The sequence below is a fragment of the Lichenostomus cassidix genome, chromosome 11, assembly GCF_008360975.1.
Source record: "Lichenostomus cassidix isolate B80296 chromosome 11, HeHo_3.0, whole genome shotgun sequence".
Classification (NCBI taxonomy): domain Eukaryota; kingdom Metazoa; phylum Chordata; class Aves; order Passeriformes; family Meliphagidae; genus Lichenostomus; species Lichenostomus cassidix.
In genome coordinates this window covers 17,964,288-17,990,922 of record NC_139492.1, presented here as the reverse complement: position 1 = coordinate 17,990,922, position 26,635 = coordinate 17,964,288, and the positions used below count along the sequence as shown (strand labels likewise).

At 42.2% G+C, this 26,635-nt stretch overlaps 1 protein-coding gene across 2 annotated transcripts in view; it reads left to right on the top strand.

Moving 5' to 3' along the window:
• The window catches only part of CDH11 (cadherin 11), an 83,107-nt gene that overhangs the window by 23,022 nt on the left and 33,450 nt on the right, over positions 1-26,635 (top strand). For both annotated transcript variants that reach the window (XM_085072003.1, XM_085072004.1), the window contains exon 2: positions 17,254-17,370. The gene's annotated coding sequence lies outside the window, so the exon portion shown is untranslated. The remainder of the gene's footprint in view (positions 1-17,253; positions 17,371-26,635) is intronic.

Here is a 26,635-nt window from a genome sequence, read left to right as displayed (position 1 = left end):
CACCAGGATGGCTTCATCTCTTAATAATTCTTCTGACAAACTGAACCTGTGATCAGCTTGTCTCCTTTTCCCTAATTTTGTGGGACTAAAATCCGAGTTTAAATCCAATGTCATTGGATTTGCTCTCACAATGTTTGTGGTTTCAGTGCAGCAAAGCCAATTTATATTGGTGGATAACAAAAATAATGCTTTAGCTGATATTTCTTATTAGGCCTCATATCCATGGAAATTATCTTGACCAAACCTGCATTTCAGCCAAGTGGGGGGAATTACAAAACCTCACTGTGATGTTTGTGATTGAGGCAGCCATCACATTTGCTAATTGTAGCTAATGATTGTTGAAAATTGAGATACAATTAGTTTGGATTCGACAGCAGAAGTGTTGGGCATTCAACTGGATGGAGCTAATGAGAAATTCTAGCTCTGATTACTACAGTTTATCCAAACAGATGCTCCTAACTTGCCATAAAATGGTCACGTATTTTCCTTTCCTCAGAATTTGTGTGGTAAAATTAAACCAGGTGGATGTAACATTTAGTCTCACATGCAAAAGAAATTCACTATTTTGTTGTAGTTTTTTATTATGACCTTTTTCAGTAGTGTATCTCCATGTGTTGTGCCACTGAGAGTCTGCCTCAAAAAACCTCTTGGAATGTTGATGACAAATGGATGAAATGAAAGGAGGCAGCAGGATGAGCAGAGGGATGGAGCAGCTCTGCTGGGAGGAAAGGCTGGCAGAGCTGGGATTGTTCAGCCTGGAGAGGAGAAGCTTTGGGGTGACCTCAGTGTGGCCTTTTGGTGCCTGAAGGAGCTGCAGGAAAGCTGGAGAGAGACAATTGCCAAGGGCTGCAGGGCCAGGAGACAGGGAATGGCTTCCCAGTGCCAGAGGGCAGGGCTGGATGGGATCTTGGGCAGGAATTGTTCCCTGGCAGGGTGGGCAGGCCCTGGCACAGGGTGCCCAGAGAAGCTGTGGCTGCCCCTGGATCCCTGGCAGTGTCCAAGGCCAGCTTGCCCATTGGGGCTTGGAGCAGCCTGGGACAGTGCAAGGTGTCCCTGCCAGGGCTGGGGTTAGGACAAAAGGAGCTTCGAGGTCCCTTCCAAACCAAACCACTCAGTGATCCTATGATTCTAAGAAAAATAGCTTGATTTGGTGCAGTTAAGAACATACAGCAATTTTTTATTTTAGTATTTTTTCATAGGATTGGTTAATTTTGTTACATGAATTCATTAAAAGAGGGTCATCCTGCTTTTCCACTTGCAGTATGTTCATGCAATAATTACATACTCACATAATAATTCAAAATTAGTTCATTTCAGCCAAATACTCAGCAAGGACTCGTGTATGTCACCAACCTACCTCACCTCGCTAGACCACTGGCACAAGGTCACTGACATGCATTGTTAGTGGAACTGTGTTTATTTAGGGTTTTTTGTGGGCTGTTTGAAGTGTTTTGAGCTGGGTTGATGTGATGTACAAGTGATGTGATGTACAAGTGATGTGTGATAACCTTCAGTTTCCTAAATGGATGTGTAGTTCTTTGAGTTTCAATTCTGACAGGAATATTAGCAATGACGAGTTGAAAGACTGCTGTGGAAAGTCGCACAAAATATGCTGTTTCAGCACATGCACTTGATAATCTGAATTCAGGGGTGCATTTGCCGATATAGGATCTGAAAGTGTGTGAATTTGATCAAAATTTTTTAATATGAGATGAATATTTATAGATCCTTTGGCAATATTTGCATAGCTTTTATAACAGCTCATGGGCGTATCGGGCTATCTTCAATTTCTTATCATGTAAAAGGAATGAATTAGTTGGGGTAAGCAGCTAAATACAGACAAATCTCTCTGCTGGCAGGGGATTGCAGCAAAGTTCCACTCATTACAGCTGATGGCTGAAGCTGTGTCCAGGAGTCCAGGGCACAGCTCTGATCTGTGTAGGACAGGGCAGTGAAATCCACAGCTCTGCTTTCAGCCATAAAATCACAGAAGCATTCCATTTTTAAAGGAAAAGCCCTTTAAGCTCATTCCCCACCAACCAGCACCACCAGCCTGTTCACCACTTGGAGAAAACCCTCAGCATGCCCCCAGAAATCGTCACTCCTGGAGGATCTCCCACCTCAGCCTCCCTGTTCTGTACTCACACTGTTATTTTTACATTTGTTTATGTTGTCTCCAGATCCAGAACTGAATCCTTCTCTCTTTTTTTCCTACTTCAAAAATGTCAATGGACTCCAGAACCTAACAAGCCTTTTTTCATCACACTGGGGACTTAAACTACTTCCATTGTTTTCCTTGCCCAAAGACAGAAATGGACTTGTGTGTCTTGCCCTCTATCGTGATGTTGAAAAAATGTGAATTTAACACCAAGTGCTTGCAAAAAAAATCAATATAAAAACTTCTTCAGGATTTCCAGCTTTTTGATTAAATCAGTCCGCTCTTGCTATTGAAGGAACCTGAAAGTTTGCAGCTAAGCCTTCCTGCTGGTTTTTAAATACATAAAACTTCTTTTTAACCTTTTATTTTTTGTTGCAAGCTGGTGCATTCAGGTCTCTGTTGCCATTTTCACCCCGAATGAGTCATATGGTCTCTTTTATTCCTTGTTTTGTTATTTTTCCTGTGCTGCTGATACATCTTGTGATCCACTTGGCTCACTAATTCTTAAGCTTGGAATTCAGCTGCAAGGTTGGGCACAACTGCATTAAAATGTTTGGTTTTGGCTTCTAATTTTTATTTACTTAATCACATGACCATTGAATTAATACTTGCCAGTTATTTCCATCAAGGTCACCAGATTCTTCAGACCATTCAATGTCTTCTGTAGTCAGGATCTTTCATCATTGTCCAATTCAGGTTTTAAGTATAAATCTCCTCCTCCCTAAGTGTTAATATTTGTTATGTGGTGACTAAAAAGCAGTGATTTTTTTATTTCATTTCCTCTGAAGTTGCTGGAACTTTCTCATAGTAACCTTAGTTTTCCTGGTTGTGATCACTGCTGCTAACTGGATTCTGAAACTCAGCTTTTACCTTCCCTTAATGCCTCATGTATTTTATTATTGAAGAGTTTAGAATAAAAAGTAATTTTGGATAAAGGTTAAATGTAAGTGGGTAACTTTCAGGAAATGTCAACTTAATTTTAGCAAGATTATAAAAACTTTTTTTTTGCAAAGCTTTACGAGATGGAACGTGCTCTGTTTCTCAAGGGCTGCACAGTCTGCAACATTTTGGACAGTGACCTCTCTAACCAAATTTGGGTGATAGTTTGGTTGAGAGTAGGAAAGTTGGATAAAAGAACCCTGACCTTGAAGTTTTATTCCCATCATTTTTATGTCTACACAAATTTGTAACGACAGAAGTTTGTCCTCTGACTCATTTTAAATTTCAGAATGTTTGATGATTTTCCAGACTATAATTGAGTTAAAATAAGTGGTGTAAGGAACTTTCCTTCATCTGACTGAGAGCACAGGTAGTGCACCCAAACCCCTACCTGCTGCCAGCTGATGAACCCCAAGGGAGTGCTGCCTCTCTCTTTTAAACTTCCTCATCCAGAGGTTTTAACTCTATGTGCAATTTATTTGTTAGAATTAGACCATTTTTGTATTCCTCTCATAATTCCTATAAAACTTCTGTATCCACCTCAGTCATTCATACATGAATTTCTTACAAATATTTTCAGCAAAATAATCTTGGGTTCCTTCTGAGGCTCCAAAACGTTATTCAACACCAGAGGGGTTTGACCACTCCTGGTTCATGTTAGTTCATGTGTTAGATTAGATATTAATTAACAGAACATTTCAGAAAAAGCGTAATTTCTGGATCAGGTCTTCCTTTTAGAAAGGTCTGTAGTTTGTCTGGTCTGTAGTTTGGAAAAAAACAAAACAAAGCAGCAAGTGCCTCTTGCATCCTTGTTTTCTGTGCAAGAGCTTCCATTTCAACAGCCTGAAGTGCTCATTCTAAATATTATGCTTACAATTAATAGACAAGATTGTGGAAGGGAGAAGAGTGGCAGGAGCTGTTTTGGTTGTGAGCTGCAATCACAGAATCACAGAATGGTTAGGGTTGAGACCCTAAAACGCATCTCATCCCACTCAGGGACACCTTGCACTGTCCCAGGCTGCTCCAAGCCCCAATGGCCAAGCTGCCCTTGGACACTGCCAGGGATCCAGGGGCAGCCACAGCTTCTCTGGGCACCCTGTGCCAGGGCCTGCCCACCCTGCCAGGGGACAAAGGAAGAATTTCTTTCTTATCTCTGCTCTAGCTGCCCTCCTCGAGCTTGGTTTTGGAGGAAGCAGCAGTGAAGGAAGAGGCTGCACCTTGCCTTGGTCCTTCCCTGGCCCTGCAGGTGGCTCAGGTGTGTTCCCAGCGTGGCTTTGGGGAGCTTTCACACAGTGCTGCCCTTTGTACAGTGTTTGAGACAAACCTGAGCTCAGCTCCTGATGTGCCATGGATTCTTTTTAACAGCAAGACAAAACGAGTGTCAGCAAGGAGTCATTGTGCCTTTGCTGGAGCTGACTGGGAGCAATGGGAGCTGAAGAACAAGACAAAGCCTTGGAAATGCCATTTTTCTGTCCTGCAAATGCATATATACTGCTACTGAAACATGCTGGAAACCTAATTTACTTCATCATGTGGTTCAAAATGCAAAGGTTCTGTGTCTTTCCAGTGTGGGAAATAACCTTCATTTCAGTACTCAACTGATTTCTCCTGCTTTCCCCCCTTTTTCAATCTAAGCACACATCAAATCTGTTTGATCTGCAAGCCCGGATCAAGATATTATTTTTGTGGAGGGCAGTAGAAAACACTGTAAAGTATTTCTCAATACCAGCTCAGCGGATAAGCTGCTGTTGCTTTAAAAATATGATGTGAAAACTATAACGAGAAAAAGTTTGGATCTGGGCCAAAAAATTTAAAACCTTTATGGTGGATTAAACTGTTTTGCAACTAAATACTGCTTTTCTCCGAAACAACCCATTCCCTCATGCAGCTAAATACTGCCATATGTTTGAATTCTTGCAGGCCTCCTAAGGCTGACCCAGAAGAAATGTCAACAAATGTTTGTGAGTCCTTGTGGCCCTGTAACATTTTCTTTAAAAAGTGAAGAATGGAACAGCAGGAGCTGTAACACTCCCCCAGAACAGACATATGAAGGCATATGGCTGACATGGGAGCCTGCTGGCTCTTCCAAGATTGCTGGCTTCAGTCTTAAGGATCCTTCTTTTTTTTTCTTTCCTCAAGACAGCAAAACTTGTCTTTCTGTTTCTCGAGTTGCTGTGTTCTGCTCAGAGCTGGGTTTAGGGAGCCTGAGGTCCTTTCCACCCCTGCTGTGCCATGGAGAGCCCATGGGTTGTTCCTAAAAGTGGCAGTGGGGGAAATCCCAGTGGGGTGAGATGTGGTGGCTCTGGGATTGCTCCGAGCTGGGGATGTCCCTGAATTATCCTTAGGCAGCTCTGGACTCACAGGAGCTGGGAAAGTTTTCTCTTTAGGGCATAAACCCAGTGCTGGCTCTGGTTTTGATAATTAAAATTAATGGCATTTGCCAAATGGTGCTGAATAGTTACACTTCACTTTCATTGCAGATTTAGAGGGTTTATTACTACTTAACTAGAGGGTTTGAGTTCGCTAGTGTGGGGAAAATCTTCAAGTGCACAGGATCTCAAGTTTTTTCCAAGTCAATGTGGTTTAATTTATAAAATCTTTAGGCTTCCAATAGAATTAGTGCTCTGAAATATCTTTGATGCTGTGGATTGCTTTTCTTCTTCCCTGTAAATGTCCTTTCCTTCCATTATTATTTTTAATTCATTGAAATATGTTTGTGCTGTACTGAGGTAACTCCAGTACTGAAAATCTCCAGGCCACAAAGCAACCAGAAGGGTAAAAAACAGCTCAACAGCTCCACTTCCAAGTGGCAGAGCTTCATCTTTCTGATAATGTGCATTTTTCCTGCCTGTTCCTAAGGCACTTGGGGACATCTGTGTCCATAAGTCCAGCTCTGCAGGTTTGTGTGGTTCAGAGGGTGGGAAGGCTGTGGCTGCCCCAGGCCAGCTGGGCTGAAAGTGGATTATCACACAGATAAGGAAGAGCAGAGTGTGACTGAGCCTTGGGTGCTCATCCACATTTATCTCTTTGGTGAAACACCAGAATTTGCTCTGAAACTTGCAACTTTTGGCCATTTTTGTTTACAAATACTATTGTATTTGTGGATGTGCAATGCGTTTAACTGTGAAATCTTGACCTTTTGAGTTACAGCAGTGTGTGTTTCTCAATACCACAAGATATTTTTCACAAAGTATTTTGGAAGGTAATTTATGTAACTGCTCATAAAATTATACTGTCCTGATGTGGGGGGCTGCTGAGGTTTATTTTCTCAGCTGTGGCTGGGGCAGTTCCTGTGCACTGAAAAATAAGAGCATAAGCCTAGCTTTTGAATAAAATACAAACTATAAAAAGAAAATTCCAACATTTAGTGGAATTTCTGTGGTTTATTCCTCATGTTCTCTTTTTCTCTGGGCACTGCAGTTACAGTAATAAGAAAACAATAATGTAAAAACAATGAACATCTTGCAGGAGATTGAAAGAATGAATAATTAGATTTAATTTTTTAAAAAGGGAGCGGGGAAGCATATTATTGCCATTTGAAACCTCTGCCATGAATCCTGTGAAGTGTTCAGCCATAATTGAGCGTGCAGAATGCTGTCTGCTAGGAAGGGCTGCAGTGCAATGATCATTCCTGTGACTGGAGAAGCAGCAAGGTGCTGAAGCTGGGTTATCCACACTCCCAGGTAAACTCATTAGGGGGTTGTTTCCTGATAACTCTGGCTGACACTATCTGAAAATGCAATAACAGGTTTGTTTAGACATGTTGAGTTGTCAAGTCCCCGTAAGTCTCGTGAAGCTGATAGCACAGCCACTGTTTTGTGAGTATTTCTGTTATTGGAGTGGAGAGCTCACCACATTGAACATTACGTGTGCAGACAGCCTCGCCTTGGCTCCGTTCCACAGCACACATATGGAAAAAGGTTGGCTCCCTGAAGAAATCATTATATGGCCATCTCATCCTGCTTTTAGAGCATCTTGATGTTGGTTGTGAGAGTGAATGAACTCACCTTGCCTTGCCATTGCCACATCCAGGTGTTAATTGCTGTCTGGAGCTGACGAGCAGAGGTTGTGGTGACAACCCTATGGTTGGCAGATGGCACCTGAGCCCAGCCCAGGCACACAGAGCTGTTTATCACTGAGCCAGGCTGAGTTTCAGCTCTGATCACAAGCTCTGTGCCTCAGCTCGCTGCAGGAGCCGCTGGGCTGGGCATGCTGAGCTGTGCTAACCACATTTATTCAGCTTCAGCTCAGCCTGCAGCTCGGGCAGGAAAAGCTCACATCTGCCAGCAATGCACTGTGTGGATACTCCCAGCAATGCTGCCCAAGGCCACCCAGAAGGCTTCACTCATGGCCTGGAATATTCTTCCATCTCTGTCCAATTCAGTTCAGAAGGAAAAATGTTACTGCTGTGTGAAAATTACTGCACTTATCTATGTCAGACAAGCTTCTGGCAAACAGGCTTTTCTGTGCTTGTGGGGAGAGTCACATTTCTGCAGAGTTGGTAAAGTGACTCCTGTCATTATTATAAAGTTATCTTTGATTTTTATTAGGAATTAGAATCATGGAATCATCAAATCATTCAGGCTAGAAAATCCCTGCCAGCCCATGGAGTGCCAGCTGTGCCCAATGGCCACCTTGTCCCCAGCCCAGAGCCCTGAGTGCCACAGCCAGGCCTTCCTGGGACACCTGCAGGGATGGGGACTGCAAACCTCCCTGGGCAGCTCCTGCCAAGGCTGAGCACCCTTTCCATGGAGAAATTCCTGCTGCTGGCCAAGCTGAGCCTCCCCTGGCCAGCCTGAGGCTGTTCCCTCTCCTGCTGTCCCTGTTCCCTGGAGCACAGCCTGACCCCCCGGCTGTCCCCTCCTGGCAGCAGCTGTGCAGAGCCACAAGGTTCCCCTGAGCCTCCTTTGCTCCAGCCTCAGCTCCTTTCCCAGCTCCCAGTGGTATTATTTCCATGCAATCTTCCTTTTTGTCTAGGTCTGTTAACACTGGGCACTCCTTGCTGAGTCCCTTAAAAAGCCACTGAAACTTAGAGAGCAGCTGTGTTTCTGAAGTCTCAATAGTGGAGACAAGTTCTCAGCTTTCAGACTATGAGCCTTGTTGGTTTATCTGTGCTGCTTTGTTTGTTTGTTTTTTGGTTTTTTTTTTAATTCTACTTCTATATGATCCTTATTTTTTCATAAATACATCTTCTTGGTTGAATATGAGTTTAGCAGATGATTGCCAGTGGTACTCAGGAGCTCATCTATTGTTATTTAAAGAAGTGCCTTTACAGCACCTAGGACTGTCTCCATCAGGCATATCACTCATGGATATCAGCAGGAATTCCTCACTAATTGCAGTTTCTCTGGAATATGCAGAGCACTTGCTCTTTTATTATTTGGTTTTGTGTATTTCTACTTCACAACCATTGTTTGGGAGAAACCTCCTAATGCACTTGCTTGTAGCTTATAATAATTACACTACAGAAAATTGGAGCCTTGGTGCTGTTTGGGAGGCATAATGAAGAGCAGACCGATGTTAAATATTAATATTGTCAACTATTCTGGTTCATTTTGGCTGTGAACTTCAGTGTGACAAGCACTTCATCACCTGCTGCAGCTGAAATACAGAGATGTGCTTGTGTTGCTGCTCCAAAAACAGATAGAGAGGCAGTTTACCAAATAACAAAATAACTCCATAAAAATGTAAGTATATCGTAATTTCTGGAGTAGGATGTCCTGAAATGATAGGTGGTGGAAAACCATGGCATCCTTGCTATAAATATTGCTGGAATTCTGGAAAGCTGGATTAGTTGTGAGTGAAACTCCACAGCAAGAATCATGAAATGCTCCTAGTCCTTCCTCTTCTTCCAAGTTCTTACTCACTGATATTTAGCTGTGTGTTTAATGGCCATTTCTTAAAAATTATATGCATATATATGTAATAGATATATAAATATATACGTGTGTATATATATTATATATACAAATATTTTGGCAACTAACGACTAAGATACAAATATTATGGCAGTATCAAAACATCAGCTGCTCAGTATTGTTCAGTCCTGAAAACTAAAATACCAGTTAAAGAGTCGTTGGGTTTTGCTGGGGTTTTTTTGGGTTTTTTTCTAAATCAGGAATGTTTATCTTGTCTGCCTGCACTTTTTTAAGCTTTCTTTTGTCAACACTCAAAGACAGTTTCATGGACAAATTAATGTGTTTGACATTGCCTTGCCCTTGATTGAGAAGCCAACTGTGTAATGTCCTTTGAGGAAACACAAAAGGAAATGAGGAAAAGCCAGCCAGGAAAGACAGAGACAGAATGGCTTCTGGTGACCTAAAATGAATTTACTCTCTTTTTCCCTTCCTGCCACCCTCCCTAGATCTAGACAAGCCATGACCTCTGGGAGTCTGGGAGGAGAATGGAATAGGAATAGGCAGAGGGATGTATTTGGTCCAGAAATAAAACCAAATGAAACTTTTTAAAAAAGCTTTACAAATGTTTGAAGAGTCATTGCTGGGTTTGCAATAGGCTCCCCAGAATGAATCATGAATCTTCCTGGGCTGACAGAGACATTCAGTGAGTTGAATGAGGCACACAGAAATTCAGAAACATCAGATCTCTGTGGTGACTTTGAACAACTCTTCTTTTCTTTATTTATTAATAAAAGGAAGAAGGTAGGAAAAAAATGTCCCTGAGACCAAAGAATTCTGTCTCTCTTGAGTCTCTTGGACAGATTAGATTCTGAGCTATTCTCCTTTATGGTATCTCTGATGTCCCAGAATTATTCTTCTTGGGTGTCTCCAGTGGACCTGGAACCAGCAGGATGATTTTGTAGAACATTTATATAAAGATTTTTCCAAAGGTTAGTTGAATTTATTTTCTGTGCTGAGTGTCCCCTACAGCTTGACTAATGGGGGCATTCAGCATATACTTCAGTGGCTCTCAATTTTTAGGTTTTCTTTTCAGGTCACTAGAAGAGATTGATAAAAGAGAGCAGAAGAAAGCCAGAGGAAAGAAATAGAGAACAGCCTCCTGAAAGATAATATAAATAGAGCACCAAATGCTACTGTAGACAGCCTCTGCTATGGATTTGCTCTAGAGGAAGGATCTGGCCACTCATGTTTAGTGGAAGAAAACACCAAAGAACAGGAAAATGGCAAGGGGAGGAAGCAAACCAGAGAACAAAACTGTAGGGAAAATTTGCCATAAAAATATTTCAGTGCTGACAAGCTCCCAATCCGTGGTGTCTGACATCTGCTGCTGGTGGAAGCTGAGCTCCAGCGTGACTCAGAAGGCTTTAGAGCAGCTCTGTGTGCTTCCTGCAATGGCAGGAACTGATTTGGTATGCTCTGCATGTACAATATGCTTTTCTGAGAGAATATACGTGAGCCTTTTACTGCTAGAGGCTCAAGAGCACAGGTTTAGGATAATCTGCTGGACAACAAAAATAAAAAGTCAAGTTTTTGAGTACAAATGAAGTACTTTTCCCCCACATAGGTAATTTGAATTGTATACAATGTGGTACATAGAAATATTTATTTAAGCATGAAAAAGTTGTATAATTTTTAGTTCATATTTATTGACATGCAGATATATATATATATATTTATATATATATATATATATATATATTTATATATTTATATATTTATATAGGTGTTTATGTGCAAAAAGGCTGTAGCTGCTTGCTGTGGATCCACTCCTTCCAAATTTAGATTTTAGAGGAAACACAGGGAAGCTGGAAACATTGAAACAGAGGGCTTGATTTATGATATTTAAAATGACAGAACATACCTGCCTGCAGGCCTCCCAATCCACTTGTATTGCAGTACCTGGGTAGGACAGGACTGGAGCAGCATGAGGATAATTAATACAGACTTTATCCTCCAGGGCCTATCGTTTGCCTCCAGGCCCTTGTGACCCAAAAGCAAGAAAAAGCCAATAAAGTCATATTGTATTGGGTGAGCACAGGACGTGGCACTCATGTGATTGCAGAGATTTTTGGAGGGAGCTCGTTTGTTCCTTAGCCCACATGAACCTCTGCTGTCCTGCTGTTTAATTTGGCCTCAGACAGGGGAGATCTGGGCTTTGGTCTGCAGTCTGTTAACATTCTGCAAAGCATTAAGATGTGGTTTTGTCTCTCATGAGAGCACAGAGCTATTCTGCTTTTTAGTTAGGCTTCTGCCCTGCTTTGTGCTCTCCCAGCTGAGCGCTGAGGGCGGTGGGTGGATTTTCTGAGCACAGCGTTTGGCAGCAGCCACTCTCCCTGCTCCCTGCACTCAGCAGCCTGCATGCAGAGGGGTGGGAGCACCAGGGGAAATATTTGGGGAGAGTGTAAAGTCAGAACAGTTCATAAGCATTAAGGAGGAATGGGCTGTTAACCTGCTTTGATCAGAACCCTGTTGGTGTGAAACCCTTTCTGCAGCTCTCGTGTTTTGCCTTTCTCTTGTATGTCCTGCACAAGCATCCCCCTCAAGAGGAAAGGTCCTTTCCTTCTGGATGGAGCTACAGGATAGCACAACTTTTTGAGTCCAAATCTGTTTTCAAGCCTCGTTTTATGTCAGGTTTCTTACACGAATCTTGGGTTGAAGGCAGCTCCCCAGGACTGAGCTCTGGGTGCTGGGTACAGACATTAACACTTCCCTCCCTCAGAAGCAGAAGGCACCAAACATAATCCAAGGTGCAGTGCTGTTGAACACTATTAATTTATCTCACAGATGGTGAAGGGCAGTGAGAGATGAAGGGTTTGCTCCTCTCTCTGCTGCCCAGCACGAGGCACACCCTGGCTGCCCAGCAGTGAGCACAGCACGGTGAAACCCTTGCCCAGGCTCTGAAATCACAATGATTTACCCTGGCCTGCCAACACACCCCAGCACTGATGTGGGTGGAGAAGGCAGATTGTACAAATTGCCTTTTCCTCCTTCCTGCTGCAGTCCTTGCCCTTTGCTTTGCTCTTTCCTTTGCATGTGACCATCTTTCAGCACAAGCTGGGAAGTCCTTGAGTGTCCATGTCCACACAGAGACCTTGGCCATGCTGCTGATGTCAGCTGTGGACACTAATAAATGACAGCCTTAATCACCTAAATTAGCTTTGAATTTGGTGACGAATTTGAATTTCAGCAGTGGAGTTGGACCAGGTGACCTCCAGAGCCCCTTCCCACCTAAATCATGCTGCACATGGAATTCCCATTGCCTGCCTTAGCTGCCTGGAGTAAGTGGGGAAAGAGATTCTCCTGCAAGATGACTCCAAGCATAAGCTTATTTAGCTGCTCAGATAACAGCTTGAGCAATTTCTTTTGCAGAAGCAGTTTACATAAGCCAAGGACACCCATCCTGGTCAGAGCCCCCAGACCTGTGTGCTCCAGCAGGGTTAAATCCCTGCTGTGCACCAAGAGACTTCAAACTCAATGTAGATCATGCTTTTAGACCTAAACAGAGATTACTGTATATAAAAATATGGTGTGGTGCTGTGCCATGTAGTAGGAACTAGAATAAACCTCAGAGAGCTGGCAGGAAACAGATTTGGTTGAAGCTGTGTTCCTGAAATGCAAATTGCAGAAATGATCAGAATAGCTTCATGCAAATTATAATTATACAGATGAGCCAGATGAGATTATACAGCTTCGGGAGAGAGGGGAGCTTGGGCAGAGCACAGCACAGAACAGCAACACCAAAAAATGGCATAGGGGAAGTCAAGTCTAAACTCTATTTTAAGATAGAACTTATACCTACATCTTTAGAACAGTAATTATTCACTGAGGAGAGAAGTGAGAGAAAAAATGGGGAAGCTCTGCACCCAAACAGTAGAGATCCTCAGCTGGCGTGTGGGAGCTCTGAATTCCAGCCTCTTTCCTCTGATCTTTTTATGGATTGCTGCATTTTTCAGAGGGGAAATGTTTTACAGTGTGCCTTTGCTCACTTTCACAAATGGCTCTAAGGTTAAGTGATGTGTGGCAGGGCCAGACAGCAAATTCATGATAGAGCCATGGAAAGCTCACATATTCCTAAACCTCTGTGATTGTGAGCTCAAACCTGCATCACTCTTATTGTAAATTATGTTAGGTTCCTTTTCTTTTTTTTTTTGTTTTTTGCATTTTACCAGTATTGTTGTCTGTTGTGTACATTCTGAATATTTAATATGAGTAATCTGTTTAATACGCAGGTTATGAGTACCTGGATTTTTTGTAGGCTTGTAATAATTAATCTCAGGGGGGAAAAAAGCCCTTCAGCCACTCAGTCCACTTGCCTGGGCTGTGTAAAAACCTTGTTTCTATATTGGATTTGAATAAGTAGTTTATGATCAATAATTCAGTCAAGAGGTTTTGACTTCTTCATGTTTTAATTCAGCCATACAGACGTCTCTGGCACTTTGAATATGGTCAGAACTCTTTGCTTGAGCAATAATTTAGGTTATTAGGGTTTTTCTTTAATAACTGTGTGTGGTGCCAGTTGTCTTTCCACAAGCACTCGTTTAGTAAATTGTAATCAAATAACAATTTCTGTGGAAACCTGAGGCAATGGAGTTCCAACTGTGTTAGCAATGCTTTTTGAAATGTCATAAATATGGGATATTTTAATCTCTTTCAGTCATTTCTGTGATATTTACCAGAATTTTCACTGGGCTTGAAAAGAGTTGCAAAAATCTGGCACTGTTTAATTTAAAAAACTGATCCCTGATGCTTTTGGATCTCTCAGTAAGTGGGACCCAAACATATGTAGTTATAAACCCACAGTTTAAATCCTTTTATGACTGTGAGTGATTTGTCTCTATTTCATTAAACTCCCAGCTATGTTCCCAAGTTTATTTCTGTAACTGCTGCTCTGGAAATATTTAATTTTAGGGACACATTGGATACAATTTTGCTCCAATTTGAGATCTTTGCAGATTTCAAATATTTTTTATCTCTTTTGATGAGAGTTATGTACCTGGGTCTTTTTTAGAGGGGCAAATGTGTGTGCAGTGTATCAGGAAAAGGGAAAATGAAAATAAACAGGGCTTTGGGCTTGTTTTGGTTTTCCTCTGCGTAAATCTCACTTTTTGCCTGCGCCCTGATTGTATTGGTTTATTCACTTTGCCAAACGGCCCACAAAGCTGTGAATATTTATTTAGTGCTGTTCCTAATAGTTTTTCTAATAGGGAATTATTTTGGTACAATGAAAGACATTTGTAAATGAAGCAGATAAGCCCTTTGGCAGACAAGGAGTGTTTTGTCCAACACAAGAATTCTATTGTCCACTGCTTTAGTTGTCAAGTGCCTGGGGAGCCCAGGATTTATGATGATGTTACAATGGCCCTTTCAGAGGGGACTCTAAGAAGCTGTGAGATTCCGTTCCTCTGCTTTTCAGACTCTCAAATCTTTTTATCATGCGAGGACAATGCCGGATTCAGCTGCTGCCTCGGCCCCAGCACTGCCCATTGCACATCAGCATTGTGCAATAATTACCATAGTGACAATGGGCTGGGGGCTCCTGCCCCTCTCCCCAGCCACATTTCCAAACTGTGCGGTTGGCACTTTGCACCAACTGCCTTCTTTTACCCCAGAAAGTCTTGTTCTTGTTAGGCTGTGTGGTTTAAAGAGCCGCTGTGGCGAATCTAGTTGGAGCGTTGGAACTGTTTAATGGATTTTTTGGTTTGGTTTGTTTTCTTGTCGTTATAATTGAGCTTTGAAACAGCCTTCTGTAAATACAGCCGTTGGGGGTCTTTGGTTTTTCTCCCTTTTGTAAGCGTTATAAAGTTATTAGAACTACTGAAGGCATATTCAGCTGCAGGGAAAATTAGGAAATAAAAATGTTATATAGTAAATAACAGGCATCTGATAAAGGCAATGGCAATAGGAAATAAATAGGTATCTGATACCTAAACATCAGTTAATCAGCTAAACTCTTCTGTCTACAGTCACAAAGATGGAAATCATGCAGCAGTCTTAAACTGTGTTTTTAATGAAAATTGATATCTGGAGGTGTTTCTCCTTGCTCGATGTTAATATGAAGATTTATTTACTTCTAATAATGGCAAAAAAATATTGCTTTGTAACTCCTGATATCTGTTGAAATGTAAGTGAAGAATAGAGGCTGTACTTGGGAGGGAAATTATTATTTATTATTTATTATCTATTATTCTTTAAGATCCTTCCAGCCCAGCCCATTCTGTGGTTCCATGGTTGGTCCATGGTCCCTTTGCTGGTGGTCAGGTGAGCACACAGGGAGAGGTTCATGGAGCTGCAGCTCAGGTGGGGCACTGGCAGTGTCTGGTTTCAACTCTCTGATGCTTTTAAAAGCAAAAGAAGAGCTAAAAAAATGAGATGGCAGGGATGGATATGTTAGAGGATATCTTGAGAAGTCCTCATCCAAGCTACTGCAAATGTCTTGGGCATAAAGGAATCTTGAGCTGCAAAGTCATCCATAGAGTTGTTTTCTGTAAAGATACTGAACAAATTATCAAAAGGAGGGACTTTATTCAGTTTCAGTCTTTTCAGTCGCTCATATGAATTGTGAATTAGTTCAAAAGGGTCCTTTATGGGGAAAAAATTACTTGCAAAATGAATATATTTCAAAATGCCACAGGTACTTCATAGCATGAATGTGTGGAGTACTTTTATAAACCAAGTGCTTTTATATCAGTGGCTCAGCCATCACACAAATCAACACTCCACAGAGCTTAGACTTAGCAAAATGCACCTTCTAGGAAAGTGTTTTTATAGCACATGTACCCCAAATTCTTAAAAGGGAATCAATGTATTTGCAGGCATGAGGGACCATAGAAGCCACGTGACTTGATTTCTTCCTTTGATGGAGCAAAGGTGATTTTTATATTCAATACTGTTTGTGCAATATTGAATATAAAATAGTCAGTCAATGGCTGTTTGCTTTTCAACACTTTTGCTGGGAACTCTGAAAGCTGACCTGTGCTGCTGAACTGGGTGTTGTGCAATTAAAACTTGATTGGTTTAATGGGGGTGGAAAGTGGGTGTAAAAGGAAGGATTGATACTGCTGAGGTATCTTTAACTGTCAAACACCACAGAAAATGACTGACTAGGATCTGTCAGCCCAAATAACAGTGATATTTTTTAAAATAATTCATTCTAGAAATTTTCATTTAATAAATTTGAAAGTACTGGAGAATCCAGCCTGATTTCTTTGGCTGGAATGGATCCTAAATGGGTTATTTAGGTGTCTGTCAAGGTCTCAAACAAACCTCAGAAATGCAATGTCTACACCAGTAGGTAACAGCAGATCACACTGAGTATTTCCTTTGCATTCAGTCACATGAATTATATTTTATCTATATTTTACTTGTGTGGGGACATTGTCAGAAACACATGGGGTGATAAGGAACTGCTCTGTGAAACTGTGCCCATCCTTAACTTACCAATTTACATTCAAGGGAAGCCTTGCCTCACCTCATGAGAAATGCTTCAGCAGGTTTATATTTGTTTCTGCTCCTTTTGTCCAGACTGGCTCAGCTTCCTGCTCCATTTATGAAAGAATTGTAACCACTGCAACAACTATAGATGAACTTACAGGCAAAGGCACTTCTTCCTTGGGTATTTTTTTTTCCTTCAGATGTTTTATCTTGGGTATTTTTTTTCACTACTGTAGTGGCAGTTCTACTTCCTAAAATAATCTGCTCCCTTTCCCATCATAATGGCAAACCCACTAATTTTCTAATATGCCTTTATAGCACTTAGAAATGTTCAAAGCACATCTTGCTGGTTAATGGCATCTGCAGCTGTTACTTTTTTCACTACAGTGTGTCTTGTCTTGGATAATGTTCCCAGAACAGATTTTTTCCACAGATAACAAAAAAAAAAGATGTGAAAGAATTTTGATATGGCCTCAAGCATTTTAGTTATGGGAACACTGTAGCAAAAAAGAGTCTGTTAAATGTTCCAGGTTGAACAGGGCTTGGAGCAGCCTGGGATAAGAGAAGGTGTCTCTGCCCATGGCAGGGGTGGAATGGGTTATTTTTAAGGTCCTTTCCAAACCTAGCCATTCTGTGATTCTAGGTAAAGACTATTTATTACTTTTCTCCTTGAAACTTAAGCATTTAATTGCTTGTCTTTCCACTCTGTCTAGGCTGCTGTGGGAGTTTCTAGGCCAGACTTGACTTTCCTTTCATTACAGCACCCTCCTTGCTGTGGATTTCAAATGGACTCTTTCCTCTTTGCAGGCAGAGCTGCAGTAGTGGCTGAGGGGCAGCAGAGCTGAGTGTCCCAGGCTCCTGGGGGGCATTTCAGATGAGTGGAATATGCTACATCAACTGGCAGCAGGTGTCCAGTGGCTGAAGGTGAGTCCTGCACCCCACGGTGGGATTCCTGAGGGATGGCAGATATCCATGGCTGCTGCCTCCTTGCTGGAGTGTCTGTTGTTTGTGCAGTACAGGGAACATTTCTGCAGGGAATGATCCCTCAGAGAGTTCAGCCAGAGCTCCTGAGCTCTCTCAGCTGATGCTGTAGGACTCAGACCATCCTTCTATCTCTATAGTTTGATCAGCACATATTTGGGATCTCATCTGTTTCATTGCTTGTTTAGAACATCAGAAAATCACTTGAAAATTTGCAGCAATGGAGCACTGAAATAATGTAAAAAAAGGTCTAATATTTAGGTTTACCACTGGAATTTAATCAGTCAAAAAAGGTTCATACTTTCCTTATTCTAGTGAATTATTTCCCTTATTCTAGTGAGTGAGTGATTAATTGCATGTTTGGACTCTTTCTCTCATATTCTGTGCAATGCCATTGAGCTTAATAGAACTGCTCAGAATTGGGTTTTGAAAGGAATTTAGTGGTGACCCTTAGGCTTCAGAGAAGGTGGAAAGTGTGGAAATAGAGCAATATGGGAAACCCTAGACCTAAAAAATGTTATATCTGCTGCTGTGATGCCTTTAATTTTTCAAATCCTCTGTGACCTTGTGCTGTTACTGTGATTCCACAGGGGTGACAATTGCCCACTTAGAGGAGTGTCCATTGCTTGGTTTTAAGTTTAACATAGAAACAGATGAAGTGTAAGAGATAATAAATATATAAACACTGTCATTTCCACGGAATCAAAGGTGGCATGAGCCCACCTGAATTGAGTAGCATAAAAGGTACAAAGCCAGGATATTAAAGCTTTTTTTCTTGCTGACTCATTTACAGTTTTTACATTCAATTCACTCAAGTCCTGCTTGACAGATGCTTCATTTCTGTGAAAATGTCCTTGAATGACAATTATCTTATTCCTGGCAGCCAAACAGAGCAATTCTTGCACATCCCTGTGAGCAGCTCTGTGGGATGGGTGTTTGTGGTGCCCTCAGAGCTGGGAAGGGACACTGCAGCTGGATGTGACAGGGACACCAGCAGCACTCAGGGTAATTCAGCTCCTCTGCTTCTGAGCAAGGGCACAGCTCAGCATGGCCAATTCTTGTCCTGTCTGAGCACAAAAGGCACCTTTTGCAAACAGTGTGCAGTTCTTGTTCAGATCCAGCTTTTCAAAAAAACAATTCTAAAGAGGGTTTGGTGTGAAGACTTCCCGACTGGGTTTCAAGTTAATTTATGGGTATCAAGAAAACATGGACAAAATATCTGGAATTAGTTCTGCATGTCTCTATTCCATCCACAGTTACATGAATTTTCTCACCACTGTTTTGCCTCTTTTGGCATTTTCTTGTATCTCAATTCATGGTTTAGTTCAGGCCTCTTTCTACTCTGCTTGTTCCTGATTTCAGAGCTATTTCCAAATACACTTAGTTTTAGAAATTAGAGGACAGTGAGAAATAAAGGAAAATGTGAAGGCCCATCAGTCTCACTAGTGTGTGGGATAAGTGAATTGAACTAACTGGGTGCCTACCCCAGTTTTATCTGACAAACTGTTGTGTCTTTTTTTCATAGACTTCCTTGCATTTCAGAGTTAAAGCAAATAATTTCTGAAAGAAAGCTTCCTGCAGGGAGACTGTGGGATGTTCCCTCTGCTTGGAGTGTGAAGCGTCTCCCTGCAAAAGAGGAGGAACAAGAGCTGCTTTTGTTGATTATCATGTAAACCTGTGAATCCATATGCTTCCTAAATTCTCTTCCCTTCTTTTGAAGGATCTTTCTTAAATTACTTCCAGCTGTGCCTGTGCAGGAATGCAAATTTCCTGTTACAGTATCTGGCTAATGACAGAGTTGAGAAGGTAAAATATTCATGTTTAACTATTGTTCATGGAACAAAGAACAGCAGGGCAGACAGCAAGGCCCTGCTGAGCTCTCTGGGGCTGTGACACTGTGACACTGTGACACTGTGACACTGCCTTGGCTCAGGCACAGCAGAAGGTGATCAGGAGCTCCAGGAAGTGGGACTATCCTGATGAGACATTTCCTTCCTGTGCTCCTTGGATTTTTTATACTCAAGTTCAAGGCAGACTGGGGGTACAGCAGCTACACTTCCCTTTGATTATGCTATTCTGTAAAGCCTTCTACATGAATAAAGAGTCCACAGGACCCCAAAAAATACCCTCACAGAATTATAGAATCACAGAATCACAGAATGGTTTGGGTTGGGGCCTTAAATCCCATCCATCCCACCCCAGCCCTGGTAGGGACACCTTGCACTGTCCCAGGCTGCTCCAAGCCCCAATGGCCAAGCTGGCCTTGGACACTGCCAGGGATCCAGGGGCAGCCACAGCTTCTCTGGGCACCCTGTGCCAGGGCCTGCCCACCCTGCCAGGGAACAATTCCTGCCCAAGATCCCATCCAGCCCTGCCCTCTGGCACTGGGAAGCCATTCCCTGTCTCCTGGCCCTGCAGCCCTTGGCAATTGTCTCTCTCCAGCTTTCCTGCAGCTCCTTCAGGCCCTGGAGGGCTGTGATAAGTTCATCATACAAGAAGAGAAACTGAAGTTCACTTTCTGAATGTACAAATTAGTGTTGTATGATGCATACTTTGCCTCTTTCATATCTAACACCCTTTTTATTACATGTTTTTAATTCTTACATGGAAAGCCCATAATGGGAAAACCAGGTTATTCCTGATGTGCAGAGCAGATCTTGTAAGGAAATTCCTCTATGGTTTTGTTTCTGCACAGATGCCACATGGAAAGAAAATTAATTTTCACTTAGAATTTCCCTGTCCTGCATGGTTAACCAGGCCGACCTGTCTGAGCAGTGTTCCCCCTCCAGTTGCCTATTTTATCCTGTCTCACACCTCTCGCTTTGCTTCTCCACAAATATCCATTTCTATAGGTTTTTCAAACCTGAATTTTGGATGCTCAGTGTCAACCCACGGAACAGACACTCAGTACAGCTGCAGGATTAGCTCATTACGTGTGCTTTAGGATGGCAATCAGTAATCGAAATGAAATAGGCTCACATAGGAGGGCAAAAGCTTTGATTTTAGTAGGATGACACCCCAAAGTACAGGGGATCCTTAAGTGGCTCTTAAAGAAAGGTCTGAGAGTGAACTGTTGAGAAGAGTAAGACCATGTAATTTCACATAGTCTGTGCAATGAAATGGGGTCTGAATTTATTGCTTCTGCTTTTTTGGTTCTCTTCAAGACTTGCTTGAGCTGAAAAACCTTTGGAAATATGGTTAGGATAATTTTGAGACATATATTCTGGTCAAACAGATACCAAAGAATGATTATTTTGTTAGAAATTACAAAGACTTAAAAGACACCAAGTGGGGAAATACATTCACATTGTTATCTGTTATTGACTCAATACCTCCTAATATGGACATTTCAGATTTTCCTATCTGCTTTTTAATAGAAAATTATTTCCATGAGGTATGGCTGCCTTGAAAGAATCTTGAATGTGGAAGAATGTTGGAATGAGTAATTTGGTTTTGGAAACAATGAGTTGTACCTGAGCTGAAATTCACCTCTTGGTGGCCAAATGTTGTTCCAAGTTGAATCCTGAAACAACTGAGTCATCAAAGACTCATCTCTGCCTTTTCCCAGCTTTCTGGGGAATCCCAGCCCTGTCTGGGCTCTGGAGCAGGATGTGGAGCAGCCTGGCTGGGCTAAGGAATGGGAAACTCCTGAAATCCCCCAAGGCATGAGATTCCCTAAGGACAGACTGCACTGCACTGCACTGCCTGCAGAGGTTGGCCAGCAGAGAAAGGGCATTACAAGATTGATCCATTGACTAAAAACTGGCCAAAACTCCAATCACTTCTGGGTCAGAATGACCTCAAACACTTGGAAATTGTGCTCTGATAAAATGAATTCCTGGCAAAAGTTCCAAAGTTACTTTAAAGGTGAAAGTGTGAACCAAAAGCTAAATCAGAGTCTTTCTGAAACAATTTGAATGGGAATTTATGGAGAGAACTATTGTCTGTGTTAACAATACATTATAAATACAATACAAAAAATCCCCAATACCCTAAAATACAAATACATAAATATATAATATATATACATATACATATAAACTATAGTTGCTCACTTTGGGCTTTAAGAAGGATGATGATGATGATCGTGATGAAAGTAATAATAATAATAAAAACACATTTCAAATTTACGCTATAGTGTCTCCAAGAAAAAATACACACAGCCAAGGCTAGAAAAAATAAACACAAGAGGAAACTAAATAATGTATCTTGCACATATATATTACATATAATAAGATAGTTGTACACTTGGCCATTTTAAGGTTTCCCATGCAATAAAAGCTGTCTTGAATTCTGCTCAGAGGTTAGTTTGCTCTCTCAAAAACGGACATGTTCTGTATGCTATAAAATAAATCAAGAATTAGTGTGTTTAATTCTTTTGAGGTGTTGAACCCAAGCCTGTTACTGCATTGTTAGTCACAATTGAAGAAAAACTTCTTTGAAATGCTGTCAGTATTTTTCAGGAACACTTGCTGATATAACTGTACAACAGATGCAGTTTATGTGGCTTTCCTCATCTGTATAAACACTAATAAAGACACGAAAGTAGTGATTGCTAAAATCTCATGTAATGCAAAGGTTTTTCCCTCTCTGTTCCTGACAACCTGCATTTGCAACCACTCTGTTACTTTTATTTTAAAATGGCTTTTCAATTACATTCTGCCGCTGTAGGGGAAAGCTTTTTGACAAAGGCGTGACATAAACCATTTCTATTGCAGCTCCATCATAGTTCCCACAGCTAAACTAGACTGGACAGTTCATTAAAAAGAAAAATTAATAGTACAAGGTTGGAGGGAAACAATAACAGATTATGACTGGCCTGTGGCAGCCCACTGAATTCATGTAGTGGAATAAAAATGATTCCCTTGTCTCATAAATGAAGGTTTGTTCCAAGGCTTTAGGTGAAGTCTCCACTTCTGTTCCTTTACAGGAAAAAGCTGTACCATTTCTGGTCTATAAAAACAATATTTGTAATTACTGCAGAAGAGTATTTACAAGAGTAATTTCTCTGGGATAGAAAACACCCATTTGGTAATCATTGAATACATAATAATAATAAACATAATATAAAAGAGAATGGCATAGAACCCCACACACTAAACAGGTGCATTAAAGTAAAACAATAACCCTCTTGGGGCAGGAAGGACAAAATGAGGATGGAGTGAGGACTTGACCCTATTTTTCCTTATTTAAGGCGGTAACTGCTCTAGACCAGGCTAAATTCAGTGTGCCAAAGCTGAAGTATTTGTGATTCCATGGCAGTTCTTTCAGTCTGCTGCTATTACCTGTGTGATTTATCTCTTGCTTAAGGCTGTTCTTAAGGGCCCAACCAAGTCCTAAACCTCGTTCTAGATGTGGCTGCATGTTTTTCCCAATTTCCTCAGGGTTCCATGGCTCAAACTTTCTGTGTAGCTCTGGTATGCGTGGTGAGCACTCAGACTCAGACTTTAATGTTGTAATCTGAGTTTCATTATATCAACGCTATAAATTCCTGTCTCAGAAGATATTTCAAAGAATATGGGCTCTGGGATGAATTACCCATTGCTTTTGGCCAGTAGCCACAACCTCCTAATGCATTCAATGGGAAAATGGGAGAGGCCAGAGCAGGGGAAGTCTGAGCCAACAGAACATTTGGAATCAAAAGCAGGAGTGACCCTGAAGGGCATTTTCTGGTTCTGTTTATGCACACAATCTTCTTTTAGCAACAACAGCCTGAAATACTGAATATTTAAGAGGGGTCTGACCCCCTGCACTTCTGCAGGTTTCTCCCTACTTTTCCAAGAGAGCTCAGGCGTTTGGCCTCCAATTCTCGCTTCTCTCTCCCCAAAATAGAAAAGCAGGTTATGTAAGCTGCACAGTGTGGCCACTGTGAGAGGCCTCCTGGCCATCCTGCCTTGCTTTCATGCTCTCAGCTGTATTTTGTGAACCAGGGCTGCACTGAAGCAAAAATAACCAACCAACCAAAAGGCTGTGCCTTGACCTCCCGAGCTGTTCTCATACTTCCTTACTGCAGGCAACATGTACGAGTTGCAGCACACTGGGGAGAGGATATTCCTGTTTTTCCAGGGAATGTGCTCACACCAACCTTTAGCACTCACTAATGAGCTCTTCATCCCAAGGCTGGGGACCAACTGCAGACTTCAGTGCTCAGACCTGTTTGTGAGCCCAAAGGTGCCACTTGTGGCTCCTGTCCCCTCTGCTGGGTGGGAGAGCCAGGAGGGAGGGGCCCCATCCCAGGGAACAGGCTCCCAGGGAGCCACGGTGACTCCTCCAAGGACAGCTCAACCCAGGCTGTGCTGTGCTGCCTCCCAGCAAAGCCCCTGACCCACTGGTTATCACCTCTCTGCAGTTCCCAGGGTCAGCAGGATGGCACAGAAGTTGTGTGTGCAGCAAATGGGATCACCACTTTTCTCCTTGGAGCTCTGCAGTGATTTGGTTTGCTTTACATTTAACAAATGGAGAGATAATTAATTTTTTAAGTGGGAAAACTTTTCAACAAAGAATGGAATGGGAATGACTGTGTTAATAACTCAAAACTACTCTCCCAAGCACTCTGCTGCTCTCTTGGGTTGGGGTTAGGGTTATCCAGGTTGCCTCTGCTCCCCACATGCTGTTCCCTCCTTTCTGCACACTCTGCTTGCTCTGAACAGCTCACACGAGGTTCACACATTGCCTTTTGTCCAGCTGAGTGCTTTCCCTGTCAGCAGTTAGCTGAGGTACATCCAGCTTTCAGTCCAGGCTCCTTGAAGGCTCCGTCAGTTTATTCTGCTGTAGCTTGTGGAGCTCATCTCACCCAAAGGAAGAGAATTTAAAAGCCAAGAATGTTCTGTCAGCCTAAATTCTAAACAGTCTGGCCAAGGAATTACTAGTTCATCCACACTGAGCTCTCACACAAGTTCTGCACAGTTAAAAATTGTGCACAGGAGCTTCCCAGTCCCTGCCTTTCCCTGGTGTTCCCCTCGCCATCAGCTGCCTCGGGCACAGGTCTTGAGGCAGGATGGGGATGGAGGGCCTTTGTCCCCAAGAATGCAATGATGGATCCTCCCTCCTGCACCCAGAGAGAGCCATTTTCATGTTTCTAGCATTATTATCCCAGAGCCATTTTCATGTTTCTAGCGTTATTTTCCCAGAGCCATTTTCATGTTTGCACACCTGCTCCTCAGCCTGTGCTGTTCCCCCTGCTCTGCAGCTGCCCAGGACAGTCTGTGCTGCTGGGAAAGGTGCATTTTCTGTGGATTGAGCATCCTGTGCCTGCCTTTCAGATCTCCTCTCCATCCTGTGCTGTCTCCCTGCTGCACTCTGTGGGGTGTCACAGGTAGCTCATTCTGGATGGACCAGTGTGTTGTGGTTTTTGCCTCTTCATTTCAGACATACACAGAAACCAACTGTGGTACAGCACAGAGCCATCCTGAGCAGAGCAAAAAGCCAAAACAAATCAGGCAATGGCCACTCAGTTCTTAGACAATCTGTTGCAGCCAAATAGATTACCCAAACCCAGGCCCAGGCAGGCCAGAAGAGGTGCTGATGCTGCCTGAGAATCCAGATGGGCTCTGCTGCCTGTGCTGGCAGCTCACAGCAGCTTGGGCATGCACCAAGCAATGGTAACACTGTCCTGAGGGCTTACAAGGCTCTGAAATCTTAACAAATTCATGTTAACACGTGGAAAATGATTTTTTTACACTCTTTATTTAAACCCCATTATTAAATAAGCATTCAGTAAACATTCCTATTAGCAATCTTACTCTTACAGCATCATTCGTGTCACGTAGTGTAGCTGGGTTTAGTTAAAGCTGTGTTTACCAACAGAATACAAGTGCCTGTGTGTGACCTTCATAATGATTCCTCCTGCTTATAGTATGGATTTGCCATTCCTTGGGTCTGATTCTAAGCTCACTTGCTGAAGCTTAAGCCAGAAGGGGTTCACGAAATTTGCACAAAGAGTTTTAAAAAAGGAGATCATGTTCAGTTTTTTATAGCAATGTTTACCCTGTCAGCCATCCATTGGAACAAGAAATATGTCTGTCTGCTCAGAAAGATGTTCCCTGTTCTTGGATGAATCCCCAGATCCAGTTTCTCCAGCTGGTGCCTGTCTGGTGCTTTATTCCCTCTGACCACTGGATTTCCAGGAAGCTATTTTTTGTTGTCCTTTTGCCCACCCTTGTGAGTTTTTAAGTTGAAAACACCGGTTTTGGGTCTTCAAAGGGGTGAGAAAATAGAAGGTTATCTTTGCAGACAAGCACTGTATCACTGTCCTTGGATGGGATCTGGTAAATGTTCCATAAAGAAATTCAGATTCTGATCCACATGGGTCACTCTTAGGCAACCTTATCTTATATATCAGAGAGATTGAAAGGAAAAGGAGGATGGGAGTGTTCAGCATCATTAAAGAAAAACATACCCACAGAACGAAAAACCTTTAAATTAAAAACTCCAGTTCTTTGCAATGTGAACAAACCCAGGAAGCAGCAGGATACAAATTCTTTGAAGCCTGAGGTAGCAAATGACACCAGAGAACATGATGAGGCTTAGCTCAGCTTGTTCTGGTCGTTAAATTAGTGCTGCTTATCAGGTATATGGCAAATTCCCACAAATAATGGGGAATCCTTAGCAAAGTTAAAAGATCCTTAGTAAAGTTAATCTGGGGAAAAAAAAAACAAAACCAAAAAACAAACCTGAACAAAACTCATGGGATGCTCAACATACTGCACCTAACAATTTTAGCCTGACTTGGAACGGAAGCAAAAGCACAGATGAAACATAAAGTTACGCATTTGGAAACCGCGCGGAGCTGTGAAAGCTTTGTTTGCCTCCATCAGGGATGATAACATTCCCAGAGCAGAGCAGAGCAGAGCAGGGAGGCATCGAGCTGATGGATTGCCACACACAGACCCTCCTCAGCTCCAGCAGCCCAAAGGCTCTGGCACGAAGCCTTTCTGGAATGTTCCATTCTGCAGCCTCTGCTGGACCATCAGTCTGAGCTCTCAGCTCCTTCATCTTCCCCACCAGAGCTTCCTTTAACATTATCATTTCGCCTTCTGGTCCTCACCAGCCCTACTGGGCTCAATACATAGGATTTAAAAGCTTTCTATTGACACAACTTCTGTTTTCTTCCTCTCTGCACTCCCAGCACTGTCAGCAGTCATTTCAGCTTGTTGCTCGTTTCAGCTGAGAAGTCGACAATTCCTTTACAAAAACTAAAAAGGTCCAA